Here is a 17,118-nt window from a genome sequence, read left to right as displayed (position 1 = left end):
TAACAAAAGGCTCCTTCAGTTTTATGGACCCAGAAGCCTGCTCAAGAGAGATGGGGAAGGGTTAGGAGTGGAAAAGTCTTGAGCACTGAGTCAGAGTGGCGAGAAGTGTCTTCAGATGTCACTCCTGATTAAGGAGCTCTCTCCAGATGTATCCCTTCATCCCCATAAAGAGACCTCCAGTTGGAGGTGCCTGGGCTAGAAATGCAGATATATATAAGAACATGGCCAGCCAGATGGCCTGAGTCTTTCATTACACCTCCCTTCAGAGACTGCAGTGCACCGGCTGAACGCCCAGCCTGGTGTTTCGGGGGAGGGAAGGGGGCATGCTGAATAGAGCCTTTGTAATTGCCTGTGTGATTGGGTCTGAAAAATCACACCCAAGGTTTTCACCAGGAGCGGGACTCCACATGCTTCATAAAAATTTTGTGTTATTTTTCTTTTTATAAATCGTATTTTGCAATATTTATAAGGAAATGAATAACTTCTCATTATTTTATAGACCTGCTTCTAATCAAATGTATGAGAATTGCCTGTACTTTGAAGGAACTCATTGGGAAAATTGAAATCGGGACATGTACCATCACTTTAGGATCATTCTCAGATAACTTTTTCAGCTTACCACATGACTATAATCCACTCAGGTTTTACTTGCCTTATTAGATAAATTTTAGAAATTTATATTTTATTAGAATTTAATAAGAAAAAATGGAGCCACTTTATGCACCTCAAATGTCAAATATTTTAATCCCGGGAATTAGAAATACATGCATTCTTTAGAAGAAAAGACTCTGAGGGTGGGGACGTGGAAACCAGCAGTGAGAGTCTCAGCAACATGCCCCAGCAATGCAGGGGGTCCCAAAAGCTCACTGAAAGCTGTTGAGAACAACCTCCCAGTTGTCCTTGCACACACCTGCCTGCAGCTGCCTCCAGGGAATGTGACTTTGCCTGCTTTTACACTTTTATATCTCACACAAGGGCCTCTCTCAGGACATGGATAGAAATAGCGGCATGAGGAGTATGAAAATTTACAAGAGAAGACCTTTATTGAAGGACTGGGTAGTGGAGTTAGTAAAATAGGATTGCGCATAATTCCATGCTCTTGCATTCTTTACTCTTGGGTAGATTCTGTGCCTGTGGGACTAATTAGCTTCACTTTATGCATGGCCTGAATAGTTAGAGGTCCAGGAGAAGCTTAAGCAAGAGAGGGAATTAGTGTGTTCAGTTAATTACCACCATGAGAAGAACACACCTAAAGCAACATTTCAACAGATAGTTCATCAACAGTGTCATCTTTCTACCAGGAAAATAATATTAGGGTTAATAAATCCATAGATACATGAAAAATTGGTAGAGAAATTCAACTCAAAGTCATTGTTACTTTGTAAGAAAAGAGATATTTTAGATATTATTTTGAAGATTAATATAGTACTTTACGTAAAATATTAGTCCAGATTAATATGTTTTTCAAGGTATTTGGGGGTTAAAAGTCACATTGCTTAGTAGAAGAAAAAGAGGAATGCCAAACAAAATATTCCAGTTACTAGAAACATATTTAGGTGCCCTTCTTTTTCTTCTCCTGTATTAAAACATCCAATGTAGAATCTTTGCCATTGTTTTATTTTTTAGTAGATTTTTGCCTTTAATCTAATTCCTCTAAAATATCTTTGCCATGAGCAGCTCTCCATTCGTCAGGTCTGTCTGGGTAATGCAAGTCAATTAAATTTCAGTAGAACATGTAATTACTGTTGGGAGGCCCTTTGCAAGATTTTCAATTTCTCTTTAGGGATTCAGAACTGAACAATGAATAATTTTGGTTTAATTAAAATTCAAGTATCAAATCCCACAAGGCTCATTTTACAGAGACCTGCCAATCAGTCAATTGACAGACTCATAAAACTCTTGCTCACTCTGTGACTATCTTCTCCCCAATGTTATAACCCCCCATGGAAGGACTTTTGTTTGCTGATATTTCATCCCACATATCTTGTAACTTGGCAATCTTATAACGAAAGAAGTGACATACTATTCCAAATTAATGAGTTATGTGCAGCAAGCTCTGCAGTCCCAATTTGCACGAGTCTCTCTTGCATGATATAAGATGACAATGTGGTGATTTTCTTTCTTCTTTCAATACTATAATATGTATATCTGTATAATTTGCATCTAAACTTGAAAACTTCTAACTGAAACTATTAGCACACGTAAGAGGGTATTTATTCACTTAATTATTTAATAACTAGATGCTTATAATCTATACTGTTGGCAAACTATCTGATGAAAGTATAAAAGAGAATAATACAAATGTGTTTTCTGTCACAAAGGCCTAGAGACTAGTGGGGAAAGTAAAAGATTTAATAAGAAAATACTGTAATGTGAGGTAGGTATGTTGTCTCGGCAAGTGAAGGGTATGACAAGACAAACCCCATTGAGAGAGCATAAAAGAAACTTTAAGTAATTCTGAACTGACACTTGAGGAATGAACAGGAGATGGCAAGGCAAGTTTGTGAATGTGTGGCTTGATGCCTGAAACAGTATTTGTGGGGAGAATATGGAAAAGGAGAAGATTATCCAGGTGAAAGAAGCAGTGTATGAAGTTCAGAGGAACTGAAGGGAGTCATTCAAGTCAGATATCCCATCTGAATCCTGCTACTGAATATGGTAAGTAAAAGCCTTGTTCAAGAGAGAAGTAAAGAGGAATTGAGTATAAATAGCATAAAAAGGCCCCCGACAGTGGCATGAATGTCATTTGTATGGTCACATTGTGAAAATCTGTGAATGTCATGCTGAAGAGTCAGAGTGATCCTCAGTATCAGTTAAAATTAACCTAGGGGCCATAATATTGAAGTTTTAGTAGAACCATCTAGTTTATGAATCAGGATAATACCCAGGAAAGTTAAAGAAATGTCATGGGATCAGATGTGAATTCAGTCATATTTCATTGTATTATAATCAAAGTATAATAATTTTTTGAAAATCTATACTGTTAGGATAATAGTAAGATGCCATATGTGTGGGTAAAATAAGAACAGAGTAATGCAGCTTCTGATGTGTTCTAGATACACAGCTTAGATGGAATCAGAGGGGTGGCATAACGATTATAATAATTACATAGTAATGAAGGCATGTTTCTAAGTATATTACCTATGTTACATATTACAGTACCAATGATAGTTAATATTTGTAGATTTTTTGATGTGCCAAACACTGTGGAAAAGATTTTAGCTGGATTATTGAATTTTTCTTCAGAGCAGCCTGATGGATTTTTGTTATATCCCCATAATAAAATGAGGGTTCTGATGTATAAAGCGGTTAAAAATCTTTCCCAAATTCTCACGGTGCTGGAGGCAGGATTCTGAGCAAGGTTTGAACTAACCAAAAGCAGTATTTTTATCTCCTCAGTACCCTACTTTTTAGTAAAATGAGAAAGCCAGTTTGTAATGATTCTTGAGAGTGCAATATTAATTTTTCAGAAATGTTCTGCTTTATGTTGGCAACCTGAAATCATCTGTGGTGGGAATGTTGAAACCATAGAAATCTATAAACGTGACACATAAGGGTCACTTTTTTGAACATTTACCAGCGTACCTATAGATATAGCAAAGCCTACTAGGTTATGATCAGAGGAGAGACAGCAAAAGTAGGGTCACAGAATATGTCAAGTTAAATGTATACACTCTGCAGGATGCTGAGAGATCATTTGTGTTGTGCTGTGATGAATAAGGTGATGACTTATGAAAATCATATGACAAAAGGGCCTTACTTTAGGATGTAGATGTCTGGACAATTTTGTGTTTTTTTGTTTGTTTTTTGTTTTTGTTTTTGTGGGTTTTTTTGTGAGGGGGTAGGAGGAAGAAGAGTTACTTGACTAGAGACAGAAAAATTTGATTTTGTCATTAAAAAAATAAAGCAAGTATGTTGCATCAGAATTATCAGAGTAAGGTTGTGATCATGTCATTAAAATGTCCTGAATATTGGTAGAAATTTTCTTCTCCTGTAAAATGTGCACAAGACACAAAGAAAGGTCAAGAGCTCAAGCAGACTGCTAAGAACAGAGATGTTGCACTCTGAGAAGTCGTTGCTAACCAGAAGGAAAGCTCTGGTCTGAGGAGCAATTCAAGTATAGATTTACAGAAGTTTAGGCTAAAATTGGCAAAAAGTCTACCATGGCATTAATTTAAAACCCAAATGTTTCCTTCTTTCTTAGTTTTGCTAACCTTTGGGTTGTAGGAGCTCAGGATAAACAGATCATACAAAACCTGCCCTGTCTTACCTCTTTAATTTCAGTCTAAATTTACTTGAAAGAGAAAGCACAATCTTATAAGAAAATAGAAAAAAAAATTACTATACTTAGAATAATCTATTTCAGCTAAAGTTTACAAAGCTAAATGTTTAATCATTAGGGTTGTTTGGCATCTAGATATATTTAGATTCTGAGTTGGCATGCTGATTATTAGGAAACTTCTAGTCATTTGATTAGAGATAATTAGTTTTAGTCTATTAGGCTCGTCCATCATGAAGTTGAACATAATTTGATTGTTCACACCGGAGTATGGTTTTTCCATGCAATAATTATTGAATCTTTATAATTAGCAATTATTAAAATAAATACTCCTTTTAAAAGACCTTCCTGATCCAAGAACTGATTACCATGGCATTACTTATCAGATGAAGAGCTATTTAACAAATTGTTATCTCTTAATGACTCTGCATCTAGATATGCAGCAAAAAGTTTAGTAGGTCTTTGAATTCAAATTCATGGAATATACATGATCTCACACTGCATATTAAGAACAGAAATGACCATAAAAATAGAGTGTTTGTTTTCCTTTTCTCCCATCCTAATATTTTTAACACTATTTTTTAAAAATCTGACACTGAAAAAAAAAATCTGACACTGTATTTGAATAGCATTTTGGAATTTTCTAGATGCTTTCACAACTTGCTTAGTAATCATAGCTGGTCTATAAGATGACAAAATAAGTATAATAGAAACTTTACAATGAAGAAATCAAGACACAAAAATATTAATAAACACTCCCCCCAAAATCATTACTGTGTGACTAAAAGCAAATGTATCCTTTTATTTAACCCTCTTTTCCCCACTGTCTACCATGAAAGCTTGTAGCTTAGGTTTGTAAATTTGTACCATGTACCGTTGTGTGACATTTAGAAGTTGTAGTTAGAAAGGGAAAAAAGGCAGCAGAAGAAAATTAGAATGGAGAGGAAGAATAATAACAACAATGAAAAGAAAAAGAAAATTTTTCAAGTATAGATATTTCTATAATTAAATAATTCCATAATGACTGAAAATGTTTGCTGGTTGTAATCAAAAATCCAGTTGGAAATTTTCCTATATTTGTTTCTTGGTTGAGTTTTGTTGTGAGTTTAATAACAACTGCTTTTTAAAAAGTTGCAGCAAGAGTAACATTTTGTGAACCAAAAGTTGCTGAGCAGCACTTTTCTGTTTTATTGGAGCATTTCTCTAAGAACTGAGTAAATTAGAATGTACTCCACAATAATGGATAAAATGGATACACTTTGATCCAGAGGGAGTAGAAGATATACAGCATTATCCCCATATGCTCTTTGAAAATGATATTATTCATTTTAGTATTCAAACAAAGAGTAATTTGTAAAGGTTGCATGCTCTGCAGAGTCATTTTGTCAAATTGCTAAAGCTCACTGATTTCTTTAGGGACTGCTTTGGCTGCCATGCCATTCAGGACACATCCAGAGGGCAGTTCATTTGACAGTAGTTTGGGGAGACATATTTGTCTGAGTATCAATTTCCTGTCACCTTACATGCTATCTCTATAAATTATTAAAGCAGTTGTAAGAATAGAGAACACAGTGATTTTCTAGATGCATTATTTCCTGTGCTTTATTTGACTACAATAAACGTTAAGACTTTCTATGAAAGCCTTTATCTATTAAAGCTTGCATTATTTGGTCACTACTTCTTGAACTATCTTTGTTTTATAAATGTCCACTAGTCTGATAGGATTTTTCTCTTCGAGTTAAGACATAAAGTCCCACATATGATCATGGCTTAATGCTTCATTTATTTGGCAACATTTTGATTTTGCAGAGAAGAATAAACCACAAGGAAGTTGAATGACTCTCCAAAATCATCCAAGTAATTTAGTGGCCCAGAGTGCAGGGAGAGGTATGGGGAGATTTTATCTCTGCTCCTTACTATGTCATTTCAGGGGCCTTGGACATACAGTTGCTCCAGATGGTATTGCACTTTGTTCAGAAAACATGGACACCAAGTTATTGATAATTTTGCATTTATTGATATTCCCTTTGTGGTTTAATACATGGTCTGTGGTCTAACACACACACACACACACTACCTGGTGTCTCTGTCTCTCTGTCTCTGTGTATATATATATAATATAAATATATATTCTCGCTATATATATGTCATGTGTACTTTAAAAAATGTTCTTTGCTCATTTTGTGCAGCATTCTATGAATGCTTATTAAGTAGTATGTTGATTGTGTTAAATCTTTTTATCTTAAATACTTTGTTTCATTTTTGATCTATAAAATTCTGAGGGAATACATTTTAAATAACTTACTTGTGCACTTCCTTGGAGCATTTTGTCAGTGTATATATTTTTGGGTGCAGACAGATTCGACATTATAATTTCTTTCTAGAGAGTTCCTTTTCATCATTAAGAAAAAAATCATTTTACTGGCCTTTTTCTTACAACCTATTTTTTATGAATATTACATCAGCAACTTTTTCGTTAGTATTTTTCTGATACACATTCTATACCCTATGTACAATTTTTCTGTATATATTCAGGTTTTCTGTATATCATTTTTAGATTATATAACAATTTTTTTAAAAATCTACATTACAATCTCAGTGTTGAAGAGGTTATTTTTATATTTCTACTATTTCATCAGCAGATATAATTGAATTCATTTCTCTCATCTTATTTTGTGTTTTCTACATAATATGATTTTCTTTTATCTTCTTTTCCTTTCTCCTTCTGTATAATTAATCAAGGTTTCTTCATTACCTTCATGTCTCCTACTGTTTTGAAATTTATCTTTCTGTTACTTATATAGCTAAACCTTTAGGATTTTAATAGACATGCATGATTATCATAGTCCAATAATAGTATCTCTCAAAAACATTAATTCTATTTATCCCCATACCCCATAGCACCCTCGTTGTTATTTTAGTCCAATCTTGTTATTAAAGATCCACAAATGACCCTTGTTGTTATGAATTTATAATGGAATATTTATGGAATTTTAGTTTGATAGACTTATAGAGAATTTCAAGCACGTACTAAAACAAAAGAATAGTAAAATGAGCCCCCATGTAACTGTTTTTTTGGTGTGTGTTTTTTTTTTAAAGATTTTATTTATTTATCAGAGAGAGACAGAGGCAGGCAGAGGGAGAAGCAGGCTCCTTGCTGAGTGAGCAAGGAGTCCGATGTGGGACTCGATCCCAGGACCCTGGGATCATGACCTGAGCCGAAGGCAGACGCTTAACCGACTGAGCCACCCAGGCATCCCACCCCCACTTAACTGTTGCCAAGTGTTCCTGACCACCAGGTGCTAGACAGCATTCTTTTTTTATTTGTTCTTCACACAAGCGTTTTTTGTTGCAGTATTTTGAAAGACGCTACAAGCATTCACATCATTTCACCATAAACACTTAATTTTGATAGCAAATAAATATGACTTTGTAAACGTAATTCAAATATTACTGTCATTCCCCAAAAGTTAATATTCTCCGTTATTATTCTCACCCAAAGATCTAATTTCATTTTCTTCTAGAATATCTGATTTACACATGGCAAGCCTTCATTTATGCTAATAGACTTTCTTATCTTTTCATTTTATTAACACAATATACCCACTCTGCCTTTAATATTCTGCTTCTAGGTGAATCGATGTGTATATTTTATATGTTTGACTTTGGTTGATTGTTTTTAAAATCTGATCCTTAGGACTAATTCCTGAGAACTCATAGTCAGTATCATCACAGATATTACTTCATTCCATCACCTTCTTCTGGGTATCCTATCAGACATATATCTCAAGCCCTTTAAACAAGTCTCCCTGTTTATCGACTTCTTTCATTATGTTCGTTTCTATATCTTTCTCTCTGTTCTTCCTGGTCTGTCTTTTCTGAAGCTCTGTGAAAAGCTCTTCAAGTTGATAAATTCTTCACTTTTTATGATAAACTTTTATTTAATCTTCTCAGTGAGGATTTAATTCTTTGACCATATATATTCATATCAAGAAGTTTTAATTGTTTTGCATTAAAATTTGTGTTCTTTTCAATACCCTTGTTATTTAATAACAAAAGCCTTAAAAAAGAAGGAAATCCTATCATATGTGACAACATGATTGAGCCAGCAGGACTTTATGCTAAGTGGAATAAGCCAGGTATAGAAGGACAAATATTGCATGATCCCACTTATATGAGGTATCTAACATAGTCAAGCTCAGAGTGGTTGCCAGGGAGGGGCTGGAGGGAGGGGAATGGAAAGTTGTGTAACAATATGAAATTTCAGTGATGCAAGATGAGTAAGTTGTAGAGACCTGCTGTACCGCATAGTGGGCACGGTCAGCACTACTGTACTGTCCACTCCACTGGAATGAATCTTCGTCATTATAGGAGCAAAGAGCATACTCTGTCTCTGACACATACACACACAGGCACACTCACAACCACACAAACGTACACATATAGTATTCTACATTATTTGAACCCTATATTATTGGCAAAACAACATGCATCCTTATCTCATGTTAATATGTATTGCCCCTAATATGACGAGACCAGTATTACTGCATGATTTTCACAGCTTCCTCATCCTGTGCTGATTAAGGAGAATTATTTTTTGCCTTCTGTATTTGTGAGCCTTTGATGTGCAAAATCAAGATAATGTTTGAGAACATGAATCGAGAGTCTCTAAGGCTCACTTGATGGATTTATTTAAATAGGGGATATTTACTAGCAAGAAAACAAATGAAGAGATTCAGAAGTCTTAGGTGAATAGATAGAAAATTTTAAATTCAGCCCAGGCTGATATAGATGGAAAATTTAAAGGAGATTGTAAAGGAAAGAGAAATTTGGGGACATTCTAATGTGTGTAGTATATATAATACAAAGGAGAATTCTAGAAGTTCTTTTTGTGTTAAAAACACATTTTTGGCATTTAGAATGTCTTCTGTAGAGAAGAAAAGGATTTAAAATCCTTTTCATTATAATTTGGCCCATTATAACTTGTTATCTGTGATGAGATTAGACTACAAATGGCTTGACATTATATAAGCTATAGCACTTTCAAACTTTTTTCTAGACAAGGATAACTATCATGGGAGCAGAAATTTAGTAAAATTAGGTCATTTGTTCATAAGCTATGAACATGCCATAAAGATCAGTTGTAAAACTGAATATTTTTTCTCTTTATAAGTCTTACAGCAATATAGTTATTTCAATTTTGTGACAATGGCATGTGACCATTTTCTATGTGGCATGTAGTTACAGAGTATGAAGTCTTAAATTGTATGGATATTTTGTGCATATTTATTGAACAACTGTGTTTTACTGTCTTAATTTCTACATGGTTTCAATTTCTAAACGTTTAGTTCAACATTACATTGCTTATTGGAACTTCTTGCTATATTTAAAAATTAAGATATAGGCCAACACTCTTTGCATAAATAATGGTAATTGAAAGAAAAAAATGGGCACTGAATTGGAGTAACTGAATTGTATCGTATTAGTTTATTATGTTTTCTTATCTTCATGATAAGAAATAATAAAGTCAGGGGACACCTGGGTGGCTCAGTCATTAAGCGTTTGTCTTCGGATCGGGTCATGATCCCGGGGTCCTGGGATCAAGCCCCGCTTAGGCTCTCTGCTCAGCTGGAAGCCTGCTTCTCCCACTCCCCCTGCTTGTGTTCCCCCTCTCGTTGTGTCTCTCTCTGTCAAACGAGTAAATCGAATCTTAAAAAAAAAAAAAAAGAAAGAAATAATAACGTCAGGGTGGTGGCTCAGTAAATGTGTCATCAAATAACCTTGCAGCAGTAAGAGAAGTAAAAGAAATAATGAAGAGCAATTGGAAACTTGTGTGACGTTCCTGTTGTATTCACTCATTAAAAAATTTTATTGTATTTCTTGGTGGGGAAAAAAAAGGAAAACAAAACCAGTAACTGTTAGCTTAAAGTAAAAGTGTTTTTATGAAAAGATATTCAGTAGTTCACAAAACTAGTCTTGGTGTAGAACCAAGGGAGGGATGTAGAGTCAAGTTTCTAAGACCAGAAAGATGTTCCCAGGACACAGCTTCTGGGACCATTGCCATTGCACAATTGCCCCCATGCCTCTGAAGCTCCACCAGAGCCACCTGAAATCTTGAGTGGACTATGCTTTTGATTCCAGCACTGGTGACCAATATTTGTTGGTAAAAGTCTGGTATTAAAAATCTGAAGCTAAATGTGTTTGAGGTGGCTGAATAGAGCAATATTTTAGCTGCAATTATATTTACACCAAAAGTGGAGCAAAGATATGTTTCTATTTGGACAGGTATGGGCAAGGGCAGCATGGAGTGGTAAATTGACCCAGAAGAAAGACTGAATCCTAGAAAATATATCTGAGAAATCCATTAAAATACCTTATAAGGAAAAGATTTACCTTTGGTATCCACAATAACACAAGCCCATTGATAAGTATCAGTTTAGCAAGATCTTCTCTATACCTTATATATTTTTCTTCTCCCCCCACTTCTGCCCATCACAAACACATGAAAAGATGCTTGACATCAGTTATTATCAGGGAAATACAAATCAAAACTACAATCAGATATCGTCTCATACCAGTCAGAATGGCTAAAATTAACAACACAAGAAACTACAGTTGTTGTTGAGGATATAGAGAAAAGGGAACCCTCTTACAGTGTTGGTGGGAATGCAAACTGGTGCAACCACTATGGAAAACAGTATGGAGGTTCCTCAAAAAGTTAAACGTAGAACTACCCTACAACCCATAAATTGCACTACTAGGTATTTTTCCGAAGGATACAAAAATGCTGATTCAAGGGGGCACATGCACCCTAATGTTTATAGCAACACCATCAGCAATAGACATATGGAAAGAGCCCAAATGTCCATCAGTTGATGAATGCATAAAGAAGAAGTGGTAAATATATGCAATGGAATATTATTCAGCCAGAAAGAAGAATGAAATCTTGCCATTTGCAAGGACATGGATGGAGCTGAAGAGTATTATGCTAAGTGAAATAAGTCAGTCAGGGCAGACAAATACCATATGATTTCACTTATGTAGCATTTAAGAAACAAAGCAATTGAGCAACGGGGAATAAAAGAGAGAGGCAAACCAAGAAACAGACTCTTAACTATAGAGAACAAACTGATGGTTACCAGAGGGGAGGTGGGCAGGGGGGATGGGTGAAATAGGTGATGGAGATTAAAGAGTGGACTTGTTGTGATGAGCACCAGGTGAGTGTGAAAGTGTTAAATCACTATATTGCACATCTGAAACTAATATTATACTGTATGTTAACTACCGGAATTTAAATAAAAACTTAAAAAAAAGAATGAGATTGGGAAATAAAGAAGTAGATTATGGAGTAAGTAATACAAGTTAGTTTAAAAAGTTGCTATAACTTGGGGTGTCTGGATGGCTCAGTGGGTTAAGCATGTGCTTTCAGCTCAGGTCATGATCCCAGGGTCCTGGGATCAAGTCCCATGTAGGGCTCCTATCTCAGCAGGGAGCCTGCTTTTCCCTCTCCCTCTGCCCTTCCCCTACCCCCTCCAATCCCCGGTGGTGCTTGCCCAGTCACTTTCTCTCTCTGTCTCAAATAAATAAATAAATAAAATCTTTAAAAAAAAAGTTAAATGTTGGAAATCAGCCAATGGAGAGATAATTTATTCAAACTGAAATAATAAGGGAGATCATAGGAGAGGAAGAATGTGTTCTAGGTCTTGAAGAATTAGCAGGTTTTAGAGATACTGAAAAATATGAGGCATAAAACCATGCTGGTAGTCCTGATGTTCTTATGCCTCTTTTACTGGGCACTGAGATCGAAATGAAGCTTCCTGTAGCTACCTTATATTATAAAGTAAATAGGAGCATATAATATTTAACTGAGTGAGTTTGGTGAAATTATTATCTGTGAGTTTTAATTTTCTTCTGTTTAACATAGATACACTGGCCTTCTTTTCTGGCAGTGTTGTTCTGAGCATCAAATAAAATGAGATAATGTATCTGAAAATGTTTTATGGACTGTAAAGCAATATAAATGTAAGGTATCATTATTATTTAAACCATAACTCAGATCACTCAAAGATCCTACTGAGATTTTCAAAGCACAGCAATCAGTGAAAGAGTAATAAATGATAATCATGATAAATGAATAAATATAATAAAGAGTACTAAATTTATTACACAATTTAGATTTTCTGCAGTGCCTTTTTAGAATTAATATATTAGGCAAAAACATAGAGCTTCATTATTTCTCAAGTATAAAATATCAAACTCACATTATGTTGAAGCAGTAAGCTGTAGGTAAAACAGATTTACTGCTTCTGTATAATAAAATTTGACTTTGATGCAAGCACTTACTGTACATCACTTCAAACTTAAGCACATATATCAGAGATATTCCAGTATATTGCAGAAAAAAGAACCTAATTTCTAAATTTAGGGTAGGTTAAATACTCTAAAGAACAAATAAGAAAAACTGTATCTTGGTAGTGTGGCAAACAATAGAGCATCATCATGACATTGATGCATGGGCCAAAGGGAAGTATATGACACCATAGTTTTGTATTTGTGTAGTTACTGTTCATGTGACTAAGGGAAGCCTATTAGCAGTGCTTTGTGTAAGGTGCATTGCTGGGACTTGAGTGTTCTCTGACCACAATGGTCCAAAGCTGTCTGCTGCAGACAAGAAGAGAAAAAAGAAGAGCAAGAAAGGAAATCCAAATCATTGTAGACCTGAGCTAGTTTCATTGCTGGGAAAATACAGCCAAGAATCAAGGATAAAGAAAGAATAGAAAATCAAAATAGCCATAAGAAAAGCAAAGAGGATTAAAAAAAGATTATAGCAGATGGGAGTGGTGAATTGAGAAATTAATTTCAGAACTGAGGTTTTTGCCCTAAGTGTTCTTCCCTCATAGTTCTCAATATGTGATGAATGAGGTGTTACTAGTTTGGAGTTTTAAATGCCCTACAGAGAATCAGATTCCTGGCTTAAACTTAGGAAAAGTTTTAAATGCCCTACAGAGAATCAGATTCCTGGCTTAAACTTAGGAAAGTTTACATCTGAACAGGTGCATCATTTTCTAATAAAAATAATTTTAAATGTCAGGAGAGGATCATCAGTTTATTGGTCAGAGCACGTTGGTCAGTTTTTAAAAGATCCTCATGTAAGTTAAAAAAATAGAAAAATAAAAATGGATTATATTTGTTAGAAAAAATATGGTCAAATGAAGTATGAGAAACATCAAAATTATAAACTAGGGGGTAACAAAAGCAACAGTTAGACAAGTCTTCTGAGTAGCAGGCATGACAAAAATATATTTTTCTAAACAGAACTTGTATTAAGAATGTGGTACAGAAGAAATTCATTTATAGTGAAAATGTTTGCAAAAACAATCTAGAGAATTAACTAACAATAACAAAAATAGCATATGAATATATATTGCTGTATGTTTTATAACTCATTCTTTATTGATATCCACTTACCTTGAGAGCAGATATTAATTTCTACCACTTTAAATGTAAGGAAAGTGAGGTCAAAGAGAATATTTGCTTTCCCCAAAGCCAAGTAAGAGTCTGCCAGGATTCAAAGCTGCTACCTCTAGTCTTATTTTCCCAAATCTTATCTTCTTTCTTCTATTACTACACTATGTAAAAAAGAAGAAAGAGTTTTCTATACATACCTGAAGGCCTGTCATCAATTGATTTTTTTCTGTCATTCTCATACTCATACTAATATTAGCTACATTAAGTAAAGTCACTTTAGAATAAAATATTTTAAAAATATATTGTGTTATGTTAGGCAGAAGAGTTTAGAAATTCAAACACAGAAAGTGAAAATAATCATTCTCATTTGCATTTCCATATCTGCAAAACAGTCATGATTTCAGGTGACTTGCTTAACTTTTCATTTTGTTGAAGTGTGCAATTAAGAAAATGGTATTAGATTACCATATACTGTGTAAGTGGGTAAGCCAATTAGTGATTTCAAAGCACAGTTACTAAATAAGAACATTTTAGGAAGACACTATCAATTTTATATACCATTAGGTTGGAATCATTTCTCTATAAATTATTTTATTTTTAAATCTGCTTCTTTTAAATATGCACATTTATAGTGTTAATTCTCATTTTTCATAACTTTTCAAGAAAGTACATTACAATCCTAACAATCTAAGTCACCTGCTACCAAGCTTTCTATGACCTTTTTTTCCTTTGCAATTTGACCAGATTCCTTAGCATGGTGTCTTAAATGACAAAATTACTGTGCTTTACTGCTTCTTCAAACTTAACTCATTTTACCTTTTTATTTTACCATATATTACAGCCAAAATAAATGATGATTTTCTTTATATTCTTTATGCTTTCTTCATTTGTAATATCTCTAGCCCTGTATCTTCTTTACATAATTTTATCAACTATTCAAGAGAAAACTGGAATACCAGCTTCTGTGGGATACCATTTTTAATTGAACCAAGGATGAAAGTAATTGCTCCTCATTTTTCTGGAAGAATATTTTACTTTTTTTTTTTTGAAGATTTTATTTATTTATTTGACAGAGAGACACACAGCGGGAGAGGGAACACAAGCAGGGGGAGTGGGAAAGGGAGAAGCAGGCTTCCTGCAGAGCAGGGAGCCCGATGCGGGGCTTGATCCTAGGACTCTGGGATCATGACTTGAGACAAAGGCAGACACTTAACGACTGAGCCACCCAGGTGCCCCAAGAATATTTTACTCTTAAAAATTCGTTTATTTTTTCTTATGGTTTTCTTTCCACACTGTTTGTTCCAATTTGATTATGAGTTGTTCTTCCTTATGGACATTTCTTATATTTTATGTTTCTAATACAGAACTGAGATTGCTCCAGACAGTAATACGTTATCATTAATAGAATTTGAAGGAACTCCCAAAAGAAATGGACAAGGTTACACCTAACTGTGTACAAACATCAGGTGGGGGATGTTACAGACTGACTCCATTTGCCGACTAGAGAGTCAGTTGCCTTATCTACCAGATACCAGTGATTAAAATAGTAAAGGCTACAGTTATCTGAAGTGTCTGTAATATGCCAAATATTTTATAATAATTTGTTTTTTCTTAAGAATCCTGAAAAGTAGATATTCTATAACCCATTTTAAAGGTGAAGAAATTGAGTTTAAAAGAGTAGATATATTTTTTCCTAAATCACAGGACTGTGGGATAGCTGGAATTTAAGATAGAATAACTGAAGAAAAATCAGGAGGCATATAGAATAAATCAATAACACCATTAACCATTCTTTACAAGCATACATGCAAGTATACCAGGGTAGACTCTATTCTTGGCCATAAAACAAACCTCAGCAAATTGAAGAAAAAAAATGAAATCATATAGAACATGGTCTAACTGCAGTGATATCAAAAGGATTTTTGGACAATGGGCAACATCATATGATGGTGTCCTGAAGCCATACTATCAGCTCTTCCTAACTTTGGTATATATCATCATCTGTTCTTAGGCAGATTTCTATAGATAGGTTCTCTTTTGTCCATTAAATATTATAATATTTAATTGTATTTTGAGAGTTTTATAGTATTGTCTTAATAACAACAACAAAATACTTATGACCCTATTTAGATAGATGCACGATAGTAATATTTCCCTACTCATCTTTTTAGTATGGTTTCACAAAGGCAAGTCAACAATGATTGTAAAAAAAATTGTCCATGAGAACTTGGAACATAGATGAGAAGAATGTGTAAAAAAGAATGAATCTGTTGAAAAATCTGTTCAGTTTGGGGAATATCTGTTGGCATGTGTTGATTAACTGTAGGAAATTCCATTTAAAAATTTTAAAATTTAAAAAAACGCCTTTAAGGTAGTCAGTGTACTGTTCATTGAATCTGAAAAGCTGATTCTTTTGACAATTCAGTAATAAAAATAATACTTGTTTAACTAAGCTCTATAACATTATTTTTTTAAGTTTTTTTATTTTTTATTTGACAGAGAGAGAGAGTACAAGCAGGGGGAGTGGCAGGCAGAGGGAGAGGGAGAAGTAGGGATCTCCCGGCTGAGCAGGGAGCCCGATGTGGGGCTCGATCCCAGGACCCCGGGATCATGACCTGAGCCAAAGGCAGACATTTAACCGTCTGAGCCACTCACGTGCCCCTGTAACATAATTTAATGAGCAACTTCCTCTTAACCTTTTAGGAAGTAGTTCAATTTCCTAAAAATTCTATTCTGAGAATAAACTTGAAACAATTGCTAATATTGGTTATTGGAATAAATGCATTATTAGATAAGGTAAGATGTATCTCAAGATTCTGAATGTGTTCCCCACGCCCCCCCCCAGGCTTCTGAGAAAATAAGCCAGACAGAAATTACTCTTTAGCTAACATCAATAAGCCCATAATAAGAATCGTCAGAGTTTTGTTCTTTGGGCTTTAGCTTCTGTACCCAGATCACCAGATTATAGTTCACAGTCACTGCAGCTGGCCTAAGGCTCCACCCTGCCTTCTCACCTTGTATCTCACCAACTTTCCCAGGGGCAAATCATTTTCTCTTGCTCTTGGGAATGATACCAAGCTCAGAGCATGTGACTCTTGATAGCATGAGTGACAAAAAAATCTCTAGGCTTTAAGATTTAGTTTTATAAGGTCCATAAGCAGGGCTAACATCCCTTAAGACCAAGGTTTCCCTCTCCTCCTGAGCCCTAAATTTATTACCCTTTTATCTTGCTGTGCGCTTTCCCACTACACAGTGAATGAACAATCAAGCTGAGTTTGCCCCCTCACCTGAGTGGGATACCCGGGAACCTTAGACCAAAGAGTACGTGCCCCAGACCCTCACCCTCTCTGTCCTCAGCCCCCAAAGATGCA

This window comes from Eumetopias jubatus, unplaced genomic scaffold, assembly GCF_037043125.1.
Source record: "Eumetopias jubatus isolate StellerSeaLion01/CBP00866 unplaced genomic scaffold, mEumJub1_p1.0 scaffold_3, whole genome shotgun sequence".
Classification (NCBI taxonomy): Eukaryota; Metazoa; Chordata; class Mammalia; order Carnivora; family Otariidae; genus Eumetopias; species Eumetopias jubatus.
Note: the sequence above shows the minus strand (reverse complement) of the source record.